We start from the raw sequence: 22,046 nt of genomic DNA, 5'->3' as shown, positions 1-22,046 counted from the left end.
GGCTGCCAGGTCTGGAATGGCTATCCCAATGAAATGCTGGTGTTTTGCATGTGGTGACTTAACCTGCTTTGCCACCAAGCTTGACCCATGATAAATGTTAAGAGAAAATCATCATCCAACAAAAATGAACAAACAGGATGATTGCAGAAGAGTTTCCAGGGGGAAAAATAAACTAATATGATTATCCAAAATATACACAAAATGTTTTCAAAGAGATTTGAGAGGACATTGTATTTGTACTGCAAGAACACATGGCTGTGGAAAAAAATCTCGTTTTTGAAAAGGATTTCAGAATTTAAAAAGATACCGAATGAATTTATAATCTCATCATTTTTCAAAACCTTTCTTTCAGATAAAATAGTGTTTCTTGCCTCTTGTATGCTCTAATATTATTTAATTTTTACCAGTTATATCATTATTGGCCAGTACAGTCATCTATGAAAATTGTTTTCAGTGAGCCTCCTAGCTTTTTATTTTATAATGACCACAAATGCAAAATGACCAAGGGCATGGAAAAAAAGTGGATGATGATTTAATGTTATTTAATATCCGATCTCATTAAAATTCCTATTTTGAATTTTATGGAAAATAAATATTGAACAGCTATTTATTTTACAAGTTTTTCTCTTGAACTCCTTAGGCCGTGATCATTACATTGCTAACATAGGGCTTCTTGGCTTGGCAATGAGCCTGTCAGTAGCGTGTGAAGAAAATTTCTATTTGTGTGGGAAAATTCATGTCTCCTTTGTGTCATCCTTTAAGGACGTTTCGGATGCACATCCTTTAATGAGCATTTTAGATGCACTATGAGAATGAATATTTAAATGTGTAGAATCTGTGTTTGGTAAGGTACAGAGAAGTGGATTACAGTAGTCAATGTTGTAAGTTAAATGTGCAAGTGATACTTTAAATATGACTTGATAAAATGGATGGGAAAAACATTTAGGTAGACATTGCATATTTTCAGCTTCAGTTTCTTTAGATTCATTTATTGTCCCTAAACAAAATAATACTTAACATGAAATTATTTGTTATACTTGTATTATAAGCGTCTACTCGTTTGCAAGGTGAAGAGTAAGCCAACTGAGGGATCATAAAGTGGATCTTGTGGGAGAGAGGTCCACTGCTTACTATGTTCCTTTATTGCGACTTAATTCATGAGTAATCAGTTAATGTTTTATTAGGTAATGTTCTTCAATTTTCTGTAAATGAGTCCTCTCATTTTCAGTGGAACTAACTTGAAAACTTTTATTTCAACAAGATACTGGTCTTTTCTCCCTTATCTCCTTATTTTCATCTAATAGAACAAGCTTGCCATTAAATGAAAAATATGAAAAATGTACATAAGACATGCGATAAAGATACAAAGCCCAAGGGGTATGACATTTTTAAAAGATATTATTACAGAGCATGTGCTGGAGGTGGGCATTTGCAAATTATAGCTATTGTGTACTTTTCATTTGCAATGTGAATATTCATGATTTGTGAAACTCAGCAAAAGAGCCGCAATCTGGTCTTTATTTGCCTTAGTGCCTTTCTTTCTTATACTTCAACAGGATTCTCTTTTGCTTTGAAACGGCCACCACTGACATTTCTATATTAGTAATTTTTCCCCATCTCCCATATATTTTGTCTTCATTAAGTACCACTAACTTTTCAGTTGCTTCAAATAAAGGCTTTACCAAGATGTGTTGCAGCTAAATTGAAGCAGGGGATATCTTCTGTGTCTAAAGAACACGCATTCTATGTTTGTAATTAACATTCCTTATTCAATAAACATTATTCAGAAATCATCTAAGAAAAAAGGCAGTGTATACAGAAACATCTTCATTCATACCGATTTTATATGTAAAAATATTTCATGTGAAGTAAAATACATGAATAATGAGATAGTTGAAGTATCTGTAAATGTTCATGAATAAATATGTATCCTGGATAATAGTATGTAGCTGACTGAACTCACTGGGGTATTTCTCTATGTGACGATAATGGGAAGGTGTGCAAGGATTGGAGGATATAAAACAGCATTATTCGCAAATGCGGAGTTTTCCTGTGGGCTGTGCGCAGGTCATCTCTCTCTGCACATAGTCTGAATTGTGAGATTAGTTCAGTTATTGTGAATAGGTAAAAAATTAATATTTTTAAGGCCTAGGATTTAGAACTAACTTGATAAAATCTGTCACATTTTATTAAGTAAAATGAGTCTCACGTGTGGTTCGGAAACAAAGGTGGGGAAAATAAATATAATTATTAGATGGAGGAATCTGGGAATGTTTTCCTATTCACAGTCTCTATTTCATTCTGTCTGTAGTGATCAGCATTTCATTACTATAATGGAATAGCTGAGACAGCCACATAATAAACAGGAAAGACTGAGTTAGCTCGTAGGTTTGGTGTCTAAGATCAGTTAGCCCATCAGGGTTGATTGTAGGCATTGGGGTTTGGAAATGCTGAAACATTGACGGTGGGAGGAAGAAATGTTAAACTAGAAAGCAAAAGGAATGTTTGGGACCTGATCCTGGCTTTTTAAGCCAACACTGTTGTGAGACACGCCTTCTCATAACCCAGGAATATTTGACTACACTGTAAAGGTGGTTTCTTTCCTGCTAGTATCATTAAGTGGGATGCTGGGTTTTAAATACCTGCAGGAGTTTGGTAGTCAAATCATGTTCACATCTTAGCACTCTCCTGTGTTTCTCAGTTTTGGGCACTCATTTACACGTTAACAGAAGTAGACTTATTTAAATCTAACCCAAGGTTTGGAAAATTTTCTTATAAATGTTTAACAGGCAAATATTTTGATTTTAAGGAATCTTAATTTCTCTGTCACACTAATGCACTTTATGCCTGTTACAAGAAGACAGAAAAAATAGATAAAATAACTGATTATATTGTGGTAAGACATTTTACTTACAAAAAAACACTGAATGTATTTAATTCAATACCTCAAAATTTGGCCACTTTTTTAAACGTCAGTTGCAGATTCAGTTGTCGTAAACAGGATAGCCCCCAAATCGTTTGCATTGTTAACTCAATCCCAAAACGATTAGGGTTATAGATGTCTACGTGAATACACAAAGAATATGGAAATGCTGTAAAGGTAGGATTTGGAATGATGTGTTTGTTAGTCAAAAAACTCAATACTGGACAGCAAACCACCAGGAGCAATCAAGAATTATGGAAGACTTCCCCTACAGCTGTTACAGTATAGCCTTACTGACACTTTGATTTCAGTTATTTTTAGCCTCCATAATTATGAGACAACAAATTTCTCCTGTGTTAAGCCAGCCAGCCTGTAGTACTTTGTCACAACACACTTGGAAATAGATATACCTAGTCATGGGTATAATACTTATAAGCACAAATTTTATTTTTTATATTTCTTTGCTGTCATGTATTTCTTATTGATTCTAAATCTTAGATAAGATTCATCTTCTTGAGAATGCTGTATTTCCTTCTTTACCCTCAGAATTGGCAAGTAGGTTATTCATTTTGCTAGCTATTTGCATACAACTTGATCAAATAATTATTACTAAGGGATTAATAATTGATGTGCTCATAGGAAATTCATCCCTTCCTAACATTTTTATTTTGATAGGAACCTGAGTCTATAAAATAAAACAGCATCCATCAAGTTACTTAATTTTTATTTGTGTTTGTTTCTCTTAGCCATGACAAAATAGCATCTAGAACTTCAACACATTAAAAGTAAAGCTAGCAGGCTCAGAGCAGTGGCCAAGAAGCTAAATCTCTCGCCTTGAACGCATCAAAATCCCATGTGGGTGCTGGTTTTACTGCCGGCAGCTCCCTGTTTCCCATCCAGCTCCCTGCTTGTGGCAGGAAAGCAGTTGAAGACGGCCCAAAGCCTTGGGACCTTTCACCCTCATGGGAGACCTGGAGAAGTTCATGGTACCCAGCTTCGGATCGGCATAGCATCATCGGCCATTGAGGTCACTTGGGGAGTGAATCATCAGATGGAAGATCTTCCTCTCTGTCTCTCCTCCTCTCTGCATATCTGAATTTGCAATAAAAATAAAAAATAAATCTTAAAAAAAAGATAAGCCTAGCATGGGTAAAGCTCCTAAGAAGAGCCTTGCACTCTGTTTCATAACTTTCTTCCTGATTTGTGTCCCCTCATCCCTTCAGAACTTACCAATAAGTTCAAGAAACTCATAGAACACAGCTGAAAACTAGTGTGATAAAAGTGACCATTGTGAAGACCTCACACAATGGAGAGAGGTTTTAAGGAGAATAAAGGAAGTTTTAGGTTGTCAGGTATCTTGATTTAATGTCACCTAACTGAAGATTTAATTATCAGAAAAATTCACGTGTGATATTACTGAATATTTAAACATACATGGATTCAATATTAAAGCTGACAAAATGCAATGTATAATCAGCTGTCATATACATTTATAAATATCCATTTATAAAGATACACACATGTATGTGTGTATGTGTGTATATATGTGTGTGTGTGTATGTCTATTTATTTGATGGGAGATGCTAATTTCAACAATGAGTATCAGTGTGCCAAGAGGCAGAACTGGGCATATTTTTCTAGCATCATGCATGTTTCTGGCAGAAGCTCTGCAACAATGTGCATGGTTGAAAATCCAGTCCATTGCTTCAAACTGCTGGCAGCATTCTCCTTTGAAATATGCTCAAATACTAACCCGTGTGTGTCTGTGTGTGTGCCTGTGTGTTTAATGTATATGTGCTCTTTTAAGTTTATTTTAAGGTTATAGAACTATGTCTATTAGACATTCAGCATAGGCAATAGATTTGCTAACATTACCACAATTTCATCCAGTTAGTCTAATATTAATGATACCCATTTTTTTTTCAGAGACACTATCAATGGAATGCAAATATGCCTAATTTTTTATTCTTTCTCTTACAGACACTCTCTCTCTTGCCCTAAGTCAAAGGAGGGGAAAAGGAAGAATGATTTTAAATAAGCCTGCTTTAAAAAAAAAAACAACATTGTATATTCATCTTTGACTCCATGGCTTATTTCAGAGATAACTTGGCTTTATGTTGGTTATCTCTGACTACCAACCTAGGTTTGATGTCCCAACTTACAAAAACTGTCTGCCTGGCTTTCATCTCACTTTCCACCCTTTTCTCTTCTCTGCTTTGCTATGCACATGTATCACTCTTTTATAAATGAGTAGAGTTTAAGACATAAAAGTGTTGCTAATGTAAGTTGAGTTTGGCATGACTCACATACCTTTAAAAAACCTACAAAATATGACTCATGGCCCTCTAACCACAAATCTGGGGAGGAAGACAAGTGGATGAGAATGCCATAGATAAATTCAGCTCACAGTTCAAGCAAAATAAGTCAAATTTTATAAATTGAATTTTATGAGAAATATTCTATAGACATCTACCAAAGCTCAAAAAAATCTTTACATTTATTTAGGGACACAAAAGTTATATAATTTTTTCTCTGATTTTGCTTTTTCTTTGATGCACTCCTCTTTTTGTAGAAAATTAACACATCAAAGTCCTGCCTCAGCTGCTAGATCATAGGTTTTTACGATTGATGGTCTACCTAGTTCTCCACCTGGTAAAGCCACCATATGTTTAGCACTCTCATTCCAAAATCAAAGTGTGTAGTTGGCAAAATAGATTACTCAAACTCATTGTGCCCATTCCTTAGTGTACATTTTATCTTGTGAAAGGCAACCAGTATTAATCTAGTGCCAATGATGTTTGACTCAGAACTGTCTTCTTATGATCCAGCAGACTCCAATACCAAATCCTCCTGCTGCAATGCTATCTCCCTCCAGGCCCTTTCATTCCTCTCCGTGTTTCTGCTAGTAAGACATTCTAGAGCAAGTGCAGCAAAGAATTCTCTTGTTCTCTTTCTTCTCTTTGTTCTGCATTTCCTTCCCACTACATCAAACAGTTAAGATTGTTACTGTTTATGATACTGAGAAAAATCAATCATCATATTTCCAGAAATCCAGGGTAAGAAATTGCTAGGACACATGTATTTTCTATGTTAATGATTTCAGAAATGTATTAGTAAAACTGAATATTCAATCATTCTAACTTTTTCTGAAATTCTCCTATATGACCTTTCTTATGGTGCAAAAAAAAATGAGACACCCTTTTTCTGTCTATAACTGAAATTCAGAACTCACAGATTATATTAACACTCCATTTCAATTGGGACTGGTGAGTGCTATTGCTCTTAGTGGTGAGTGCAATGTACTCTTTTTACTACCTATATTTTTTATGATATTGTGAATAGGATCAGATTTATGTAAAATCCCCAAAATGTTACCTGCTTATTTTCCTCTGCAGTATGGACAAGTTAACACTCACATCTTACATTTAAGAATAACACATTATGTGATGCATACAAAAAGCAAATTAAATTGAATTTGACTCTTCCTCTTTTTACTAGATCATCATTAAAATCAATATTTGGTAATATGACTCTTTGATGCAGTAAGCGCATGAAATACATTAAGGAAAACGAATGGATTTTGAAAGATGAATTGAATTGTGCAAATCTGGTATTATTCATATAAAAAGTAAAAGGAGATTCTAAATATGAAAAGGAATTATAATGAGGCATACTAATTTAAATTTTATAGATTCAGTGTGCATATGATATTTAAACAAGAAACAATCTGAAAAAATAATTGTTTAGTCACAGCGTGTACAAATCCAATCAAGAGAACCACCAAGGAGTTTCAAAGTCAAGACACTTGCTACTGAAATCCTAAGAAATGAGAGCAGTAGGGAACGAGTATTCTGCCTCCAAGACCCCCAGGGATATTTTCCTTTTTTCTATTCCTTCTATGCCATGTGCCTTTCCAGAAGTATAGATAACTAGAGATCCTGAACTATCCCTGCTGAAAAAAACCAACAACACTCCATTAACTTAAAGCCAACTAAAGAGCTGTTTTTAAATAAATCCTTCAAAGCTGCACATTGAAGAAGAAAGGGGACTCCAAAGGAAACCTATATAAGGCTTTGCAGACATGAGGCTTGGAAAATGGGCTGGGGCTTGGTGGAATGTTTGATGGAGTTATTAATACGCTGCTTGGGGCACCTGCGTCCCATATTGGAGTGTCTGGGTTAGAGTTCCTTTCAAGCTTCCAAGAAATGTGTATCCTTGAGGGAAGTAGATGTGGGCTCACACACAGTGCCTGGGTTCCTGCCACACATGTGGGAGACACAAACTGAGTATCTGCTATTGGCTTCACCCTGACTGTTGTGGGAATGTAGAACTGAATGAACAGATAGGAGTCTCTATCTGTCTCTCCACTGCCTGCAAATTTATGAAACAATCATGGGACCTTCTTTCAAAGTTGGGATCTCAACAGTAAAATATGGATTAGAGGGAGAACTACACAGAAGGGAAAAGCAAAAACACTGTGGAGAGATATGTATATTTACTATTTAACTTTCAAACCAGTGAAATAAGACCTCAAGGCAAAGTATATATGAAAAATAAACAAAAAATATTACAAAAATATGAATCCTCATAATGGGTGACAGGAATACATTTTAACAGTAGAAGTCACAATAAAATAAAGATAAAAATTGCAAAGATAGATTAAAATTGTCAGAAAGCATTTAAAATATTGCCACATGATTGTGAAACAGTGAGTTAACCACTGCCTATAACACCAGAACTCACTTTTGTGGGCACTGGCTCAAGTCCCAGATATTCTACGTTGGAACCAGCTCCACGCCAATGCACAAGGGAAAGCAGCAGAAGATGACGGGTAGATGGTCTTGCTCCCATGTCACCCAAGGGGGAGACCAGATAGAGCTCAGGCTTCCAGCTTTCAGCCAGGTCTAGACATGACCATTGAAGCCATTTGGGTAATAAATCAGCAGATGAAAGCATGCTCTCTCTCTCACACACACACCCTATCTTTTGAATGGATATGTGAATCTCAGAAAGAAAAATGAAGTGAAAACAAACAAAACAAAAAATTCTACCCAAATGTATAAGGAGATAATATATACTAGAAACAAGAAACGAGATAAAACAAATCATATGAAGCCTTGGGATAGTCCACCTTAGTGCCTGTCACAAAAACACAGAACTAGTGTAAAACAATGTAAGAAAGTAAAATGCAATTACATAACAATTACTCAAATCATCATGAAGACATAAATAAGCCAAACTTAAATCAAGTTATACTGTGGGATATGTGATAATGATTCGACAAGATTACAATAATAAAGCATAGAAATCTACCATCAAGCAGTACATTTGACCTAATATTTACTCGTAAGTCTGGAAGATAGATAACAGGATGTGTGTGTGTGTGTGTGTGTGTGAGGTCATTGTGTGCATTTTGCATTGAATTACATGAACAACTATAAAGTAACTCAATGAACTTTAGTGCATTGGTGTCATTCAATAATTCTTCAATCAGAGAGTAGGTATGTTAGGAATGAATAATAAATAAAATGAGAGAAGATATTCACACAGGAAAAAAAGGCTTTTATGAGACAAAGAAAATTTCATTAGGCAAATCATAAAAATTATGAACTAGACCATAAAAATATTGTCACAGGGAGGAGCGACCGATTCATGCTTTCAGCCATTATTTCCTTATTTCCGTTTGTCACAAGAGTTGGTCAACTCTTCAAGTTGCTGTGCTGTCAAGGCGTTTCCCCAAATTCTACACACTATTTGAGTTCCTCTGCCATTTCCTTAATTACATTTAAAGTAACCATACCAAAGTTTACATGTTAGACATGTAAACTTACTAGAGATCTATATTTTACACATAGTTTTCATTATAGAGCATACATCATACATATTTGATGATACACACGGTTGTACATCACAAATTTTACAACACATAAAACAAAAACATTATTATATATCCCATCTTATATATTATGTAGCATTTATTCATTTTTTATGTACTGTAGCTATATGTTAGAAATATTTTGGAGAGTTTTAAGCAAAGAGCATTTAGATTATAAAGGCTTGCCTGTGACATATGTAATCTCTTAGCACTCTGTATTTACCTTGTTTATTGTAGTAACAATCGCTAACCACTGAAAAGTGATTTCTGCAGTCATGTCTGACCACACTCTCACTCTCTGAGTTCCGTCTCCCACAGAATATTTCAGGTTCGTTATGAGAGCAATCTCAGCACTTAAGAACACATTCAATAAATATAAGATCTCAGTAAAAGCAGAACGCACAACAGTAAGGCGCAAGCTGAATGAGCAAGCATGCTTTCAGAAATTGGAGCGCATTTGCTTATGTTTCAGGAAAAATTTGTATATTTTCATTTCCACAGATTGGATAAGTGTAGCTTCTTCCTGATTTTGAGAGCACAGGGGGGAACAAAAGTGATAGTAACACTATTGCAGTCTGTTTGAATCTGTATAATTATAACCACATCTCAATCTGAGTTGATATACACTCAATTATTTTGTACCTCTCGGCAGAGGATAAGCTACAAGAGTGGCTCTCCCAGACTCACAGATGTTGTGAACAGTGACATTCAGGGCATCCCAGAAGACCCATTGCTTACATACACAGAAAAAGGAATGATGCATCTTCTTGCTGCTTGTTTTGTAGAACATTGGTTCACAGAGAGGAAAATCTCGATAAAAAGCAGAAGAAAAATGGTTACATGTGAAGGAAAGAATGTGTGGTCTTTCCATAGAGGGCTCATCCTGGTCCATTTGCACATTAGCTAGTTTCAACAAGGGATACTACGGAAATTATGTGCATATGTAGATTATGACAATATTGTAACATTTCAATTAAGACCAGTCAAGAAATATCTCACTGCAGTTTAGACAACTCAAAGCTTGAATATGTAGACAAAATACTCTTCTATTGAACTCAGAAAATAACATATAAGACTTTATAAAAGTTACAGGATACTTTTTTAATAAGCTAAGATACAGTGATAATATAATGACTAGATTTAGATTTAAAATCTGCTGTTGGAAAACACATTTTATTATTCATTAAACTTATCACTGAGGAAGCCAGTTCTCAGTTTAGTGCTAATTGAAAAGGCTATCTTCTCTGAAAATATTTTTCATTTTGGTTCTTGTTACTGTTTTGCTCTATGTATTTACAGGAAACAGTGACTTTGGTGGATTGAAGAGAAGCATGTACTTTTATATTTTTGCTGCTGGAAACAGAAGATCCTAAATAAATGTATATTGAATTAATAAACAAGTAACTTCCTGGTCTGTTACATGGGAATGCTGATTACTCAAGAAAATGCAATATAAACATCCGATTCACAAGATAAATTCTATCCAGATCTCTAACTAGTGGTAGTTGGAAGAGATCTTACAGTTAAGGAATTCCAAAAATAAGAAAATATTTTTAAGTGAGATTGGAAGGTTAATGGAAAATAACATAGATCTTGAACTCTGTAAGAAACAGATAATTTATAAATGACAGACTCTTAACTGCCGTGGACATTAAGAGAAAAAACAATAAAGATTTGCAGTGGGACCTGAGAGCATTCTAACAACATCCTATTTATATCACTGACCCGGAGCGAATCCCATAGCAGAGCAACAGGATAAAGGGAGGTTTGTAATCCGGATCCCAGTGGCACCCTTGCGAACCTCCCAAGAGCTTTCGCTGCAAAAACAGTAGACACTTCACCTAGGACTGTCAAAAAATGACGCCTAGGACCATGTCCTAGTTGCCAAGGAGATCACTGGAGACTCAGTTACCCTCGAAGACCAAGAAATTTGGGGTCAGCCATTTTTTACTGGGTCTACTACATGGAACTGAGACAACTCAGGCTCCTATACAGCCCTGCTCCCACTCAGGAACTTCGAGTGGTTCCCATAATGAAAGGAAACCTACAAGTTTCCTCCGGGACACTGGAGAGCAGCTTTCTCTGTCCTTAACTCTAGGTTTAGTATCCTCTCTTATTTTACAGGGACCATAAGGGTCTCTCAGAAGCTCCAGCTGAGCTCAAATAAAGACCACTGTTTTTATATAAAATAGAGATAGACACCAATCTAGAAGATTAGAACATCCAGAAAAAGTTGGCTGGCCTGTAATCGCATGTGCTGCCAACCTTGGAGTTTCTGGCTTCAGCTGGGCGACTGCAGGTCTGAATGAGCAATGGCTTGCAGAAAATGTTTTCTTTAAAGTAAAATAATGATTTTTTGAAAAATTGTCTTTTATTCTTTTAACCGTGAAGTAAAACTGAAACAATTGGATATTTGGGCAAAAGCTTGTGATGATTAATAAAGTTATAAAGAAGGTAGAGAAGGCAGCTTTTTGAGTAATCCATTATGAACAGATCACCATAGTACTCCACTACGAATTCCAGTCTGGCTGGATGATGAGTAGAAGGGACCCTAAGAGTAAAAATATGCTGAGATCCTCTCTTCCATTCTGCACTGGGCCCAATGCACACCTGACCTCATTATCACTGCTGCTGTCTCCCTTGTGACCACAATGGCTACTGCTGTAACCTCAGTGCCGTCCTTGACTTAGACCATTCAGACGGTAAAACTGTAAATAACACTACCATGCTGGCCATCTACGTCCTTGGGATTCAAAATGAAGCCATTTGCTTATAGATCCACCATGCTAGTTTTCCCACAGAAATTTGACTTACATCAAGGGTATTTAGCATTGTTGTGACAGGCATTCTGCCTGCAGGGTGATGTTGTAACAGGTGATGTTCTTATGTTAAATTTTTCCCTTCAATGTCTTTGCCAACGTGTTAGCATCACAGAACACGAGGCCGCCTCAAGAGCAGAGGGTGGAGATGTGGGGGATCACCTCTCAGTCTCTGTCTGCTACCTGGTAGGTGTGGCTCACAGCTTATCTAATCATAGACTAATTCACAACTTTGAGCCCTGTGTGGAATGTGACCTTTGCTATGACTGTAGCAAAGCAATAGACTTGTGAATAGACTTGCTTTCTAGCCAATTACAGTGTCTTTCATGGCAGGGGAGACTGCAGGAAGACACTCTTCACCCTCCCCTTCCCTAGCCTTTGTAAGCTTGTGACTGTGTGCAATAAAGGGAGATTCCCCACCAGATCGTCCCTGGAGGTTCTTGTGGCTGAAGAACACCATTGACCGTTGCCTCGCCCCTCAGCGACCTCAGAGTGTGCTGGCAGGAAACACCCTGAGAATTCTCGATACTGTTGTTTGGATTTGGGCACCGACTTCTAGCTTTGCTTTAAGCAGCAATTATTAAAGCCACTCTTGGTGTCTATTGCACCTTATTAAGGATTCTCATTTCAGGCTTTTCTAGTTGACTACCATATTAGCAGCTAGCGTTTTAGCACAGAAGCTCTGCAACATTCAAAACTTTTTTCTTATCTGAAAATCATTCTCATTCTTCAGTAAAGTTATTGCTTAAAATTTTCTTTAATTTTTTTTTGACCTAAAGTTGGTTGATTTACACAAGTTTGTATATTCTGGTTTTATCACCTATTAAAGAGCTTTACTATATAAAGTCAAGTCTAACATACAGAAAACCTCACAATTACTCATTTCAACCCTTCTTTAGAACAAAACTTTTAACTATCTGATGGGTATCAAACTGTCACTGCCTTGTTTGTAAATATTAAATGAAGGATGTATAAACACAGGACGTAACACTGTGTTCCTCAAATTCTGACATGAAAGCCAACGAAAGGGGTCTCTTTGAATTTTAGTTTGCAAACTGTTGTTTCTCTTTCCTTATTCATGCTAACTTTATAAATATATTGAAAACATGTGACTTGATTTCTCCTCTGATTCGTTTTCTCTGATGTTCTGTACTATTGTCCTGCATTTTTTTTTCCTCTCTGATGAGATTTGTATGTTATTGACCTTAAAGAGATAACTGAGGATTAGAACAAAAATACACTGCATACAACTTATTTAATCACAAAAGTCATACTGTCACATAAAAATGCTGGAAACGTGGTGTATCTTTAGCAATTTATATGATGGTAACATCAAGTTTTTGTTGATATCATGTTTAATTTGATCTTTAAAGTTATTTTAAAGAATAAATGATATGCTGCATGAAAAAGAGCCCAGTGATTTACTGGACAGACTCATGGAACTAATTATGCAACTATATCCATGACCATGATTTATCACTATAAACAGAAACAAAGCAAAAACAGCCCAGGGAACATGTACATACAATAATAGCAGCTGAAAACAGAGTCAAGTTCAATGAATTTATTTAAAGATTTATTTATTTTTATTGGAAAGGCATATATAGAGAGAGGAGGAGAGACAGAGAGAAAAATCTTCTGTCCAATGGTTCACTCCTGAAGTGACCTCAATGGCTGGAGCTGTGCCAATCCGAAGCCAGGAGCCAGGAACCTCCTCCAGGTCTCTCACACGGGTACAGGATCCCAAGGCTTTGGGCCGTCCTCGACTGCTTTCCCGGGCCACAAGCAGGGAGCTGGAGGGGGAAGTGGAACTGTCGGGATTAGAACCGGTACCCATATGGGATCTTGGCACATGCAAGGCAAGGACCATAACCACTTTGCTATTATGCCGGGCCCAATTTCAACGAATTTTGTCCAGATAGAGCTATATGAAACAAACCTCTTCCAACAATTAAAAAAGCAAAATATTTGACATATTGCCTACCAGGGAAGCCTGCTACATGCTTATTGTCCTGAGGTTTTTTGAGGACTTCACAATACAATCATATTTTTTGCTTAAATACGCAACAAACACCCGGATTTCTAGAAGGAAAGTAGCTGACCAGCAAAACCATTTAGTTTGCATTAGTATTTAGCAAAGTATTTGTATTACCTTGTTGAAAATGATCACTTATATGTGAATTACATATGCTATCTCATTGATAAAGATAAATTGTATTTGAGTATATTGTTGAATTCTAAGAAACAATTATTATAGTGATGTATATTCAGTAGCAGTTCAATAAGATTTTAATCATGCAAGTGAATAAGTAAACTAAAAAATAATCAATGTCAGTGTTTAAAAAATTGTGCTGTAGAATTTCAAAGGGGGGCTTTATTTTCTGTATGGTTGTCTTCAAGTTAAAGTGTATATAAGTTTGATGTTGTTACTGCTTAATATAAGAAGACTTCCTGAGAATGAGCTCGTTTCTCAGCAGTCTGTTTCTTGGATGTTCTGAGTTCAAACACCAAAGCGTCTAACTAAATGTTTCAGTTCATAGTCAGTGTTTGATCAGTAGGCCGATTACATTGCTCTTAATATATTTTTAACAACGGCAAAGAAAATTTCATTTTAGTAATTCAAATGGAAATATACAAGTTGTACATATGACTATGCTGTATGATGTTGCATTTTCCTTTCTGAAATATCCAATCAGAATAATACATTCCTTCAATCATTGAACCTTTCATTACGGTAAAAGTGACCCAAATCCTAGATTCTAATCTAAAAAAATTGCTTATTCTCATTGCAAAGTCAAATATACAGAGAGAGGAAAAACAGATAGGAAGATCTTTTGTCTGCTGATTCACTCCCCAGGCAGAAACAACAGCCAGAGCTGCACTGATGCAAAGCCAGAAGCCCTGAGCCTCCTCTGGGTCTTGTACACAGCTGCACGGTCCCAAGGCTTTGGACTGTCCTCTACTGCTTTCCCAGGCAACAAGCAGGCAGCTGGATAGGAAGCGAGGCTGCCAGAGCACAAACCAGTGCCCCGTGTGAAATCCCAGTGTATGTAAGACAAGCACTTTTGCAACTAGGCTACCATTCGGGGACCACTTTTGAATCTTTAACACTATAATACACAGTACATTAACATTGCATATGATTATCCTACTATGCAACATAGCTCCAGAATTTCTTTTTCCTATCTATTAAAAACATTATATCTCAAATTCTCACTTCCAAATGCTGTACTTCTCAATTCCTCCCTCATCCTCTGGAAAGCACAACTGTATTTTTTAACTCCTCAGAGATTACCTATTTTTTAGATTACACACACAAGTGACATTATATGATATTTGCCTTTTTTTTTTTCTTGGCTTCAGTTAACATGATGACTTCCAGTTTCATTACTGTTGATGAAAATGATATGGTTTCAATCCATTGGTAATCCTGAGTGGAAGATAGGACTACTCAACTGAGACTATGGAATTTTTGTAGATATTGGAGCAGGCACAGATGCTCGGTCAGCAACCACCATTCAGGTCCAGGGAGAGTTGTGATCTACTCAATGCTGTACCTTAGCAATCTTAGGGTGAATTCCACAACAGTTTTAAGATTCCTTGATATCTGCCCTAGATTGTGTAAAGAATGTTAGATGCATCCTCAACTCCTCAGGCTGGCCAAGCCTTAGTCACTGCTGGTCTTCAGTCACCATGCCCTATGCAATCTGAGAGATGCCTACCAGTTCAAAAAATCTCTTACCAGAGCACAGGTATACTTTTTGATATGTAGTTGTTAAAGTCTTGTAGAAAAATATGCAATTCCTGAGGATGGCAATACTTATTACTTTTTTAAAAAGATTTATTTATTTTTATTTGAAAGGCAGATTTTCAAAAAAAGATGCACACACACACACTGATTTTTTTTTCATACACAGGTTCATGCCTCAAATGAGTACAGTGGTTGGTTCCAGGGACCCAAGAACTTGAGGCATCTTCCATTGCTTTTCTTAGGCAAATGAGCAGGGAACTGAAGCAGAAGTAGAGAAGCTGGCATTGGAACCAGTGCACTAACAGGTGGCCAGCATGAAATACAGAGGCTTAACGTACAACACCATGATGTTGACTACAGTATTAACTATTATGTAAGAAAGTAGCTCACAGGCCTCACTCGGTGACCACACTCGGCTAAAGTCCTCGCTTTGAACACACCAGAATCCCATATGGGTGCCGGTTCTAATTCCTACAGCTCCACTTCCCACCAAGTTCCCTGCTTGTGGCCTGGGAAAGCAGTTGAGGATGGCCCAAAGCCTTGGGACACTGCACCCATGTGGGATACCCGGAAGAAGTTCCTGGATCCTGGCTTCGGACCAGCATAGCATCGGCCATTGCGGTCACTTGGGGAGTGAATCCTCAGACAGAAGATTTTCCTCTCTGTCTCTCCTCCTCTCTGTATATCTGACTTTCCAATGAATAAATACATCTTAAAAAAAAAAGAAAGTGGCTTGCAATAATAAATGTCTATTATGTTACTAATTTATTTTATTCATTTTGAAGAATTGCAAAGAGAGGGAAGGAGGAGGAAGGAAGTGAGAGAGAGAGACAGAGAGGGAGAGAGAGAATCTTTTATTTGCTGATTCAGTCCCTAAATGGTCCTTAAATAGCCACAATGGCCAGGGATAGGCCAGTTGATAGCAAGGCTCCAGTAGCTTCTTCCTTGTCCTGCATGAAGGCACAAGGGTGTAAGAACTAGGGTCATTCTATGCTGGTTTCCTGGGTGCATTGGGGGAGAGCTGGGATGAAAGTGTGGCAGCCAAACCTGGAATTGGGGCCCAAATGAGATGTTGGCATTGCAGTGTGTTTCCCGACGTTGCAGGCATGGACGATGCCACAGAGTCCAGCTTCCTACTGTCAGGCTCTATTCGAACTTGGGAATCCAAGTTTGTTCTGGATGCAGAGATACATACTACACTATGTCTCCACCTCAGGACATGTCAGTCTCGGCTATACTTAAATACAGGGTCAGAAAATAGAATCCAAAATAGGGAGGAAAACAGAAAATTTATCTCAACATGAAGCTAAAGAACATGCTACAGAATGACAAATGCACTGCTAAAGTGATGAAAAAGAAAATAAAAAGCCTTCTGGTAGAAAATGATGTTACTACATGACCCATGTGGTGCTGAATAAACCAATAATAAGAAAAAATGTGTAAGACCTTACACTCAAAAAAGCATATCAATGCTCTTGAGATGTAGCAACAACAGGGTCATTCACGGCTTCGGATGCTTACAAACCATCAAAATGTCTCTTATGAATGATCGATTAATGAATCACAAGTACTTATTAAAAAAGGTTCAAGTGAATAGGAAAGAAAGTAACATTCACAGCAAAAAAATAATTGGATTGGAAATCAAAATACTCTAAACTGAAACAAGAAAGAGCCATTCCTGTAGAAGATGAGCAAAGCAACCCTTACCCATATTAACAAAGAACACCATGAGAAAACAACCACCTAAAATTAGAGATGAAGGTAAAACAGCTCCACCATTTGGCTCTTTCTGTGGACCATGACGCTGTTGGCATAGGCAATAGTAGAAATTCTAATTATTTTCCTTGTCTAGGTATACTTAGAAGGCTCATATGGACTCTACTTTTATTCCGTAATGGAGATTCATTCTTTCGATTTTCTTTGCTTCCTAGTACTCTGGTCTCCATTACATTTTTCCTTTGTGGAGGTATTCATGTACATTTATTCACCTTTTGTTTGTTTTGTATTTGCAATGGAAGTAGTCTTTTTTTTTTAAGATTTATTTTTATTATTTTTTTATTGGAAAGGCGGATATACAGAGAGGAGAGACAGAGAGGAAGATCTTCCGTCCGATGATTCACTCCCCAAGTGAGTGCAATGGCTGATGCTATGCCGATCCGAAGCCAGGAGCCTCTTCCGGGTCTCCCACGCGGGTGCAGGGTCCCAAAGCTTTGGTCCATCCTTGACTGCTTTCCCGGGCCACAGGCAGGGAGCTGGAAGGGAAGCGGGGCTGCTGGCTTAGAACCTGCGCCCATATGGGATCCTGGGCATGCAAGGTGAGGACCTTAACTACTGAGCCACCGCGCCGGGCCCAATGGAAGTAGTCTTACAGTAGAGCAAATGCATGGTTTGTGTCATTTTGGGATTAGCTCATTTCACTTAGCGTGATGGTCTCTAGTTGGGCCCACTTGGATGCAAATGACAGAATTTCTCTCTATTTTTTTAAAAGATTTTATTATTATTATTATTGGAAAGGCAGATACACAGAGAGGAGAGACAGAGAGCAAGATCTTCCATCTGATGATTCTCTCCCCAAGTGAGCGCAATGGCCAATACTATGCCTATCCGAAGCCAGGAGCCTCTTCCGGGTCTCCCACACAGGTGCAGGGTCCCAAAGCTTTGGGCCGTCCTCGACTGCTTTCCCAGGCCACAGGCAGGGAGCTGGAAGGGAAGCGGGGCTGCCAGGATAGAACCGGCGCCCATATGGGATCCCGGGCATGCAAGGTGAAGACTTTAACCACTTGAGCCACCGCGGCGGGCCCAGAATTTCTCTCTTTTAACAGCTGAACAGTATTCCGTAGAGTAGATGTACCACCGTTTCTTCATCCAGTCATCTTCCAATGGACATCTAGGCTGTTTCTATGATTTTGTGATTGTTAATTGTGTTGCAATGAATTCAACAGTGCAGATTTCTTCCTCATGTGTATGATCAGATCTTTTGGATATATTTCTGGGAGTAGGATTGATGTGTCATATGACAGGTGAGTTTTCAGTTGCCTGACTATTCCCCATCCTGACTTCCACAGGGTCTGAACCAGCATGTAATTGCACCAGTGGAGTAGGGTTCCTTTTCCCCACATCCTCACCAGCAGGTGCTGTTGGCAGTTTTCTGTATGTGGGCCATATTCACTGGAGTTAAATGGAACCTCCATGTTATTTTTATTTTAATTTCACTTATTGAAAGGGAGCTTGAGCATTTTTTCTTTTTTTTTTTTTATTTCACTTTATGACAGTTTCATAGGCTCTGGGATTCCCCCAACCCGTTTCCATGCCCTTCCCGCATATTGAATTCCACTGTGTTGTTGCAGTAGTACAGTTCATATCCAGTCCTGATTCCTTCATAGCAGGCATGGACCATGTAGAAAGTCCAGCATCTTTTTGTCCAGATAAATTCAACAGTTTCATTGGGAGACCATCCCTCGCCTGAAAGTTGAGCTGGCAGAATACCATCCCCTCCAATAAAAACCCACTAAACAACTTCAACAACAATTTACAACATCATGAAGTTAATGGGCGTGGTATTGAGTGAGCAATATGTTAGAAAATGTAAGCTCTTAACCACATGGTGTGACTACTGCATTGACATTTCAATTTTAGTTTACACGCAACTGGCTTAAACAACCTTAAAATGGTTATAGGGTACTCTTCAGCTGTCTCATGTCTACTTTCATTTTTATATTTAGCAGCTTACAGTATTCAAGTGTGATTTTTACTGAACTAGGCGAATTTTAGGCTAGACCAAACAGGCTTATGAACACTTTTTCATAGGTCTGTTAAGCATTTGTATTTATTCCTTTCAAAATTGTCTGCTCATTTGTTTTGCTCATTTCTTAACTGGTTTGTTTTGTTGTAATGGTTTTTATGCAGTTCTTTGCATATTTTAAACCTTAGTCCCCTGTCTGTTGTGTTGTGTGCAAAGATTTTTGTCCCGCTCTGTTGATTGCTCTTTTATTTTGTTGGTTGTTTCCTTTGCTGTGCAGAAACTTCTTCGTTTGATACAGTCCTATTTCTGTGCTTTGGTATTGACTCTCTATGCTTTTTGACGATTTCTCTAGGAAGTCTTTGCCTGCATTTTCTTCTAAAACTTTGATGGTTTCTGGGTGTAGGTTTGGATCCTTTCCCCTACATCTAACTCATTCTTGAGAGGAAGTGGAATATGAAATTCTGTCCAAGTACATTCTGATCACTATAGCCATACAGTCTCCAAGTCTTCGTGATATTACTAAGAATAAATAGCTAAAATACAGCCTGTAATGCAATTTTCTATTGCTTTTGAAATCACATTCTCAACAATGTAAAAATTTGATGAATCCATGGATTTTTCAATATTTCGAAGACATTAAGTCAAATTCACATAAAATGCAACAAAAAATAATATACTGCAACACTTGTAATGACAAACAGTTGATGTCACTGAGACCGTATAAATCTAATAAGGAATTTAAATTCTGGATGCCCAGGATTGTAAACCTAAAGGGGAAGTGGATCAATTTATTTGACTGTTCAATCCCTTATTCCTGAGTGCCAAGTACTGAAACTCCATGAAGAGAACTAGCAGAGCCAGCTCAGACCATCTGAAATAACATTATGAAGAGAAGATTATCAAGGCCAGTGACCTACAACAACACAGTAATCTGGTAGATTTTGAGGGAGAAATGTTCTTTCTATCTCATCACGGGTCTTAACCTGAAGTATCTGGTGCTGGCAAGAATGCCTGGGGCTAAATCCTCACCTTGCAAGCGCCAGGATCCCTTATGGGCATGTCAGGTAGTATCGCGGCTGCTGCACATCCTGTTCAGCTCTGTTTGTGGGCTAGCAAAGCAATAGAGAAGGTTCCAGGGCCTTTGGGACCCTGCACCCTTTCTGGGAGATCCGAGGGAACTCCTGCTTTCTGGATGCAGATTGGTTCAGCTTCAGCTGTTGTGGCCAGGTCTCTGTCTTTCCTTGTCTCAATAAATCTGTCTTTCCAATAAAAATAAATAAATCTTAAAAAAAAACTTGAAGCACATTAAGACTCAGTTTATCAAGTACTGTATTTTGCAGTGAGAAGATCATAAACTGAAAAAATTATTAATTCCAAATTTGGGGAGTCTTAAAGATCAAATATATACAGTACATCAAGGACTCAATTCAGATTATAGAAGCGTCTATAACACACGGTTGTTCCAGATTTTTTTTTTTAAATCATACCCCATACCTATGAAAAGTAAGGAGTAGACCCTTTGTATTTGCTTTTAAGTATACTCTACATCCCACCTCCTTGAACGATATCGAAGGGAGGAGTGGTTGAAAAATAGTTATACAACTTCTTGCAGGCAGTGTCAATAGATACTTAAGCACTTAGAGATGTAAAAGAAATGTGAGTGCATTTACATGTTATGGAGAATGTAGAAAAGGGATTACATTTTAATAGTTTTTCAGGTAATATGGTGTATACATTATAAGATGGGCAGTATTACAATGGAAAAAATATTTTTCAAGTTAGAAATAAAACATGAAACGTGTAATAGAGCAGGGTTTCTGTGAACACACTGACACTGCTTTCTTGTGTTCTGAGTTGTCCTTACTCACGCGTTAGATGAGGAAGAAATTTACCATCTGTTTTCTTCCTTGTATGTACTTCAAGGTCTGCATGAGGCCTGTCATGAAGAACTTACAGGAGGTACTCAGTTATAATTTAAAGCTCAAGTATAATGAGAAAGGGAGAAATTACAATTAACAAAATCACTTCAAATCTCTATGGAGCTTATTCTTAATGACTGTGTAGCTGGTGCAACTGCTGAATTTCCTGCTTGCCTCTCCACATTACGGCAGGAGGTCTGCAACATTAGCCAAACAGGCACCTGAGTGAAATTGCTGACTCAGTTGTGCGGCTTTAAAGTCACATCTAGTGACTTGAACAACTGCCAAAATACTTCAGTGCCTAAGGAAAACCATAAATATTCATCATACTCTGAGTATTTGCACACGGATTTTGCTGGAGGATCATTACCTGGTGTTTCAATCCTGAAAAGAAAGTAAAAATAGATATTTCATGAAAGATATTTATATTGGATGGACAAAGAATGTTGTCTCTTAAATTATGCTGCTGGTTTCTTTCATCACCTGTTCTAACTGGAGATTGACTCATCAAAAATCTATGTTTGTATTGCAGAAGGTACATTACTAGATAGTCTGAGGGATGTGACAGTAAATGAGATTCAGTCTTTTACCCAGGAATGATGAAAGAATGAAATGAATATGGAGACAAACTGTATGTGGTTCAATGTGTAAGCCGCTTTCACGTATTTTGCAACTTTTACGTTTTATCTGCTTATAACAAAATCTTTCCCCTCTTTGGAGTCTTTGTTAATCAAAGACTTTTTTGTTGTGCACACAAAGCAGAAATTTTGGACCGGAGATTTTATATATAATTGATCTAAAAAAATTCATGTTTTGATAAAGGCAAATTTCAGTCACTCAGATCACAGACCATGAGTTGAGAGTTGGCATTTATTGATGAAGAAAGCAGTTTTTTGCAGATATATCTTTAAGAGTGACAGATGTTAAAGCTAGAATTTATCATCCCAGATTTCCACTTTATGGAATTTGTGATGATCAATATCTGATCACTTAATAATGCTTTTGCTATTGCTTACA

The sequence above is a fragment of the Ochotona curzoniae genome, unplaced genomic scaffold (genome assembly GCF_017591425.1).
Source record: "Ochotona curzoniae isolate NIBS_2020 unplaced genomic scaffold, NIBS_Ocur_1.0 scaffold_2587, whole genome shotgun sequence".
Lineage (NCBI taxonomy): Eukaryota > Metazoa > Chordata > Mammalia > Lagomorpha > Ochotonidae > Ochotona > Ochotona curzoniae.
The sequence above is the reverse complement of the archived record's forward strand: the minus strand, read 5'-3'. Positions refer to the sequence as shown.